A 6,610-nucleotide genomic window follows, 5' to 3' on the forward strand; every position below is an offset into this window, starting at 1 on the left:
TCCCTGTTCTCTGCAGTGGGCAAACAGGGGTGAAATGGTTTTCAGTTGCAACTCTCCCTCTGGCCACAGGTAAACTGGAAGCTCCTTTTCTTTTTTTACATAGGGACAACAAACACAGAATTTTTGTATTCTTGATACAGACCACTATTTCATCCCTGTTGCATGCATTTAAAGGTAAATCTCCAGCATAATATTTGCATTGTCCTGAATATATGATTTCTTCCCCTCTAAAGTGTCAGATAATTCTTCAGTCTCAGGAGTATGAACATATTACACAACCCTGGACTTTTCAGCTTGATAGAAGTAATCTCCATGCTTATCCAAATATTTCAGAGCTCTGTCAGCAAACAAAAAATAAATCTTCACACCTCCCATCATCCAGCCCCAAAGCATTAACAAAAGCTCCATCTGTACCCAAAATGGCAGAGCATGTACCGAGCTTTCTCTGGATTCTCTCCAGCTGTTTGCAAACTTCTACTTGAAACACTGTCCCTGTGGCTGGGACTAAGGAGCAGGTATCAGCCCGGGGGACACCTGCATGCTACAGCCCCTTGGAGGAGGGCATATTCCCTCCTGCCATGTCTGCCCCCAGGCCTATGACACACCACTCATGCAGGAGGGTTGGGCAGTGCAGCACAGAACCCTAAACTGTCAGGAAGCTGCACCACTGGCTCACCCAGTGGCTCCCAGGTGAGAGCAAGCAGTGGCAGGAGGTGCCAGGCCAAGGGTACATGAACGGTGGTACACGGGGTCTCTCTTGTGTTTGTGTTTCTGCTCCTCTCCTGCCTTACCCTCCTTAGCATCTCGACAGGCACAGTTGGCAGCTGAGTGTCTGTCAGGCAGATTGCACACATGGCACATTCCTGAACAACTTCAAACACCATTCCCAAACATCTGCAGCAGCTTCTCTGCCTTTCCTGGTTGTTGCTGTATCACCCTAGGTGGGCTGCTCAAGATCTTTCCACGGGTGTTTGAAGATGAAGCATATTCAAAGAAACATCTACATCTCATTTTTACTGCTTCTGTCCTCTTTTTGTCTGATGCCAAAGAGTAAAGAATGCAAAGATTGAAACATACAAATTGTATTTATAATATCAATGCATGTACATGCAGCCATTTGGTAAAGCCTGTGATCTGTTGCTAGTAAAAATTCAATAAAATGTATGTATGCAAAGCAACATTGGGCACAGAGAAGACATATGACTGATGTAGAAGGACACTACGGGAATTATCAGTCAGAGAAACATAAGGGTTAAAATTACATTCCAGTTTAGTGGCTGGAGATGTTACTTACAACTCTAGAACTAAAATTTTTATCTATGTTCTCAGACATCATGAAGTGAGCAGTTTATGATGCAGAACTCCAAAATGGTAAGAAATTACATGTTAATCTAGATGAGGAAATTTGCAGTACCCATAATTAAGGAGAGTGATAAGATGCTAAATACCAGATAAGTAACCTCTGGCAGGGAAGCTTCATGGAACCTGAGGAACCCAGAGGTGATCCATCTTCCACACACTTCGAAAACAATAGAAAGGCTTTAACTTTTCCAGATTCTTGTAATGAAATCTTGCAGTATGAAAATTCTTCCTGCAGCACACCCTGCACTTGCAAAAATCATGTTTGTCAGTGCTTTGGAATGGGTGTTAGCACTACAGTGACCAGAAGGAAAGCATTTGGGTATGCAAAAACACTGTATTTTAATAAACCACTAAGAAAAAAAAGCAATCTTCAGAAATATCAAAGATTTACCTAAATATTCTCTTTTAGAAGCAAAAAGAAGTGCTTTGGAAGGCTTCACAAAAAATGCTTCATGGCAAGCTGGCTTTGAGTGTGTGATTCAAACCAGTACCGAGGAGACCAAATTGTTGTTAAGCTAAACTGAGCCATAGTTTGATGTGACTGGTTTTGGGGTTCAGCAGGTTGTCTCTGCAGATACCCCAACTCCTTTTGCAATTGGAGGGCGAGCTAGAATGAATGAGCATGGGTTTTGGTCCCAAAATTGGAAGAAGAACCCTAATTCTTGCTGTGGATGGTGAATGTGGTCCCTGGGGTAAGGTAAGTCATGGCTAAAACTCTGAGGTAGAAACATTGAATCTTTCAGATGCTTCTTGTGTCTGTGACTATGGGTGAATACTGTAAATGATGTGATAGCAAATGATGCAGCTGTGCCTGGGTGTGCTCTCTGGCAATGAGGCAGTTCCACCTGCACCATCAAATTCTGGGCTGTGCACTGGGGCTGATATCCAGCCTGTGACACCTCCTGCATCAGCTGAAGGGCCCTCCAAGACTTTCTGAGGCAGGGAGACCCCTGGCTACAGCCTGTTAACCTTTTCACTTGCATAGTGGACACAGTATGCTGCTGCAAACACACAGTGTGGTTCCCTTTGCAGATGACAGTGGTGTGCACAGAGGCGCTCAGTGCTGGGCAGCCAAACCATCCTTGCTCACCAGTCAGTTCCCTTGCAGTCATACCTGGGATCAGGGCAAATGAAGGCAGATTTAAGGCAGCATCACATCAGGACTCACACTGCAATCTGGGTGCCCTCATGCTTTGTCTAAGCCAGCAAGTGCAATATTATTAAGGGATGTAAAGTATAATTTCAAAATGTGAGTGCCAGAAGACATGGGGCCAGCCAAGAAGCAGCAGAGAGGAGATGCATCACCCCTTCTGTTCCCTCCTCAGCCCTAAGCCCTGTCTCTGTGGGACCCAACGCAGGTGTCCATGCTGCTCAGCTGTCAGGCTGCTCCCACCCCACACGGGTCACACTGTGGGGCCAAGGAATTGTCCCAGCAGGCAGGGGACAAATGGGGCATGGAAAACTCTGCCTGGGCACAGCCTGGGCCTGCTGCTCACCCCTGGGCTTTGGTTCATCAATGAGTTGTGAGGATGCGGGTGCAAGGCACTGTTACAGCCCTGCAAACCTCCTGCTCTGGGCCCCGAGCCTCTTGCAAGTCCAGCCCAAAGAGAAAATGCTCATCTCAACATTTATAAGGAAGTCAACTGAATGTCTTCAAATGCTGAATGCACTTCAGCTTGGCTTTGTCAGTTGTGTAGTGCTGGCACAAGGTTTTTACAAAGAAACATGGTTTTAAAAAATAAACTCTATCCAATTAGTCTTCTTACATTTATTAAGACCTTTTTCTGAATAAATTGCATTTATGAATTTTCTGAATTGTCAGATTTTGGGTGAAAAACTTTAAATGAACCAAATACCTTGGAAAACTCAGTGATGAATTTTTTTAATCTTTGGGAACAAAAATAACTAAAACCTTTTTCTCCCCCCTGTTATAAACCAAAATTCAAATATTGGAGCAAGGTCACTTTTAAATGGACACATTCCACCCAATCATTGTTTAGGTGAAACAAAATGTGAAAGTCTTTGTAGATTTATGCAGTAGCCACCAATGAAATTCTACTTGATATAAATCAAAGAAATTGGATCTATACAGATTGATGGGGATAGGGGTCAGGGAAGCATGACCATTCCTCAGCAGTCAAAGTGACAGATTGTGTAGGTTTTCCACAAATCTGACGTGGTTTCTTAATTGGAAACATAAAGGAAGCGGATATACAAATCCCACTGGTATCCGGTGGAAATGAGCGGAGAATGCCAAATGATAAACCAATATTTATAGGGAATTGTTTCCAAGAATTTATTACATTGTTTTTCCATTTAATTACCTTGAACTGGTCCTTTAGATACACTATAAAAATATAAATGTGCTCTTCTTTTAAAAAAATACCAAAGTTCAGTTAAAAAGGAGCTAATTAGTCTTACTTAATACATTTGAGATCTGCTGTGAAATCCCAAGGTTTAGTCTGCTCACAGCATAATCACCTTTGCTGACATCTCTCAGTGGAAAAGCCTAAGCTTTACAGGGCACTGGGAAAGACGATCTCATATATTATTCCAACATTTACAAATCTCTAAGGCAACTGGTTCCATTTTTAGCAAAAAAAATCATACATATTTTATGATTTGTGGTTCATTATTTGCATTGAAGAAATCCATTTGCCACAAAAATCTCCTTTTTTAAAGTAACTTTTCCTAAAATAATTTTTTTGGGTAGACTGGCTCTAGATTTTTTTTTTTTTTTCTATCAGCATTCAGAATTAAACAAGAGAAAATATGTACCATTTCCTCTCGGTCATATCTTTGAACCAGATTCTGTTTTGATTTTAACTTTAAAACAGACATCTTGGGAAATTGTGGGAATCAACACCTATTTTGAGATTAGAAATAGTAGTCAAGTTCTTCTATTCCAGACCAACAATACATACAAAACCATACAAACACTGTGAGGCAGCAGAAGATAGGGTATATTTCCTGAAGAATGAAGTAGGGTCAGGTATTTTTCCAAGTAGTGTTATTTTTTAAAAATACTCTGTACTACAAGAACACCTTAGAGTTTATTCCTTGACCTGTCTGATTTAAATATTAAATTATATATATTCTTCTAGAAGAATTTATACCCAAATTCAGAAAAAAAAACATTGAGCTTCATATGTCCTATTAAAATGCATAATTCTGACCAAAAACATATTTGCGAACCTCATTTTTTTAATCAAATTTAAAGCCAAAGACAATGACTTGATAAAGATTGACAAGACAGTATAACTGTGAGGTAAGGATAGGCAGTGACACTTCACATTCCTCTGGTTTTCCATAGGCAGCAGGTGGAACAAAGGTGTGCATATGGCTGTAAGGAATGGGGCTGTGGATAGAGCCCAGCCCCACTATGCTGCAGCACAGCCAGGGAGAGAGCTGGGCAGTGCCTGGCTGAAAACCTCTCACAGGGGTAAAGGGAGGTGGAGCTGATCCTTTTTGCTGGACAATGGGCAGGATGAAGATTAAGTTTGGAAAGGTTTGATGAACTGAGAGAAAGGAGTTTACTTTTGAAATGATAAAGAGGGACCAAGGAAGGATTACAGAGAGAAGTGGCACAAAGCAACAAGGCTGAAGGATGACCCATGCAGCAATATCCTGATGGAAGCAACAAGCAAGGCTGCATTCATCATACCTAGAAAAAGCATGCAGATATCAAGAACATGAGGTAGGTGAAAGCTACAGGGTGAGCTTTAGCCATGCAGCTAGAGAGGACCAGCCATGTCTTAGAGAGGCTAGGCATCTTCATCCCTTCTTTCTCTCTGAAAACTCAGTCCTCTTTCCAGGAGTGAAAACTCTGAAAGATGTGGGGATGTGATGTGTCAGTTAGATAGATGGGTGACAGCAGCGAGGGGCTGCTCTCTGCTGAAGTGATGACAGAGGGGAGACTCAGAGCCTGTCAGGCTGCTTTGTGGTATAAAGAGGGCAGGATATCTCAGCTAAATACAGAGTCTCAATGAACAGACTCAGGTTACTACCAGAGGACAATTTTTTGTCCCCAAATGTACTCATACCTATTGCTTATTTTATTGCAGTGTGCCAGACTGTGTTCTGACTTTGCACAGCACAGCTCATCTCAACACAGCTGTACCTGGCCCCTCTCTCCTCCAAGAGGGTGCTCTCATCTCTTCTGTCTTTTGGAACAGTTCCTTGGCTGCCCTGCTCCCCAGACTGTTGGGGATGTCCTTTCTGTGGACATACTTCCATGGAGAAACGATGGCTGTCACAGCCCAGGTCCACTAGAAAATGTGCTACCATTTACACTGTGTGACTGCACAGCAGTGCTGTGGCTTGTTTGGTTTAATAGGAGTTGCTCAGACTAATTTAGTTTGCCAGGCTAATGTTACTGTGCCAGAGCCAGTCTGAAACCAACCCTATTGCTGGGGAGAGTGGAGAGGGTAGAAGGAAACATGTAGAAGGAGAGTTTGCAAAAGAAACCTGCTGAACAAATCCCAAGATTAACTAACTCACACAATCTCAATGAAGGTTCCCCCATGGCATATGTACTCCTAGTTGGGAAAATTCTACAAGGGCCAAATTTCTGCATTAAGCTGTGGGCCTGGCTTTCCACACACTGCAGGCTGGGGAGTTAACCAGATCCTTTTAACCTGTCCTATAACACATCATGCATATTAATCAATCAGCTCTAGGGAGACTTGTGCAAGCCCATCACCCATTTTCCCTGACAAATTAGAGCTGGCTTGTTCTGCAAAGCTGTCTGCTCATTGCATGGGTCCCACCTTAAAGCTCTCCTGATGATTAGTATTTATTATCTGCACCACAGAACAGCCTGTGCACCCCGAGCCTCAGCATATGAGGTGCTATATACAAAACCAGCACGAAAAGATGTTCCCATGCTCCAATGAGCTTATTCCGATCTGGCTGCTTAGCAATATTGAAATGTTTTGTTGAATATTAAGATTGAATAAGCAGACAAGGTATGTGGCATGTACTCAAATATTTTTTAATGAAAATTTCTGACACAAATGACCTATGAAAGGTAGAAGCTGTCATTCCAAGAAATACATAGGGACAGGCGTCATCTTTTATGGTGCAGACTCTGACACGCTTTCAAAATACTGGCACCTAAAGGGAGACTTGGGGACAATTTTTGGCATAAACATTAAGAAAAAGTGCCTAAACACTGGAAGAAACAGAAAAGCTCACACCTTTTAGAGAATTTAAACTAATCTATGGTGCTTCAGGGTATTTTTCTGTA

This window comes from Melospiza melodia, chromosome 1, assembly GCF_035770615.1.
Source record: "Melospiza melodia melodia isolate bMelMel2 chromosome 1, bMelMel2.pri, whole genome shotgun sequence".
In the NCBI taxonomy this organism is placed as follows: domain Eukaryota; kingdom Metazoa; phylum Chordata; class Aves; order Passeriformes; family Passerellidae; genus Melospiza; species Melospiza melodia.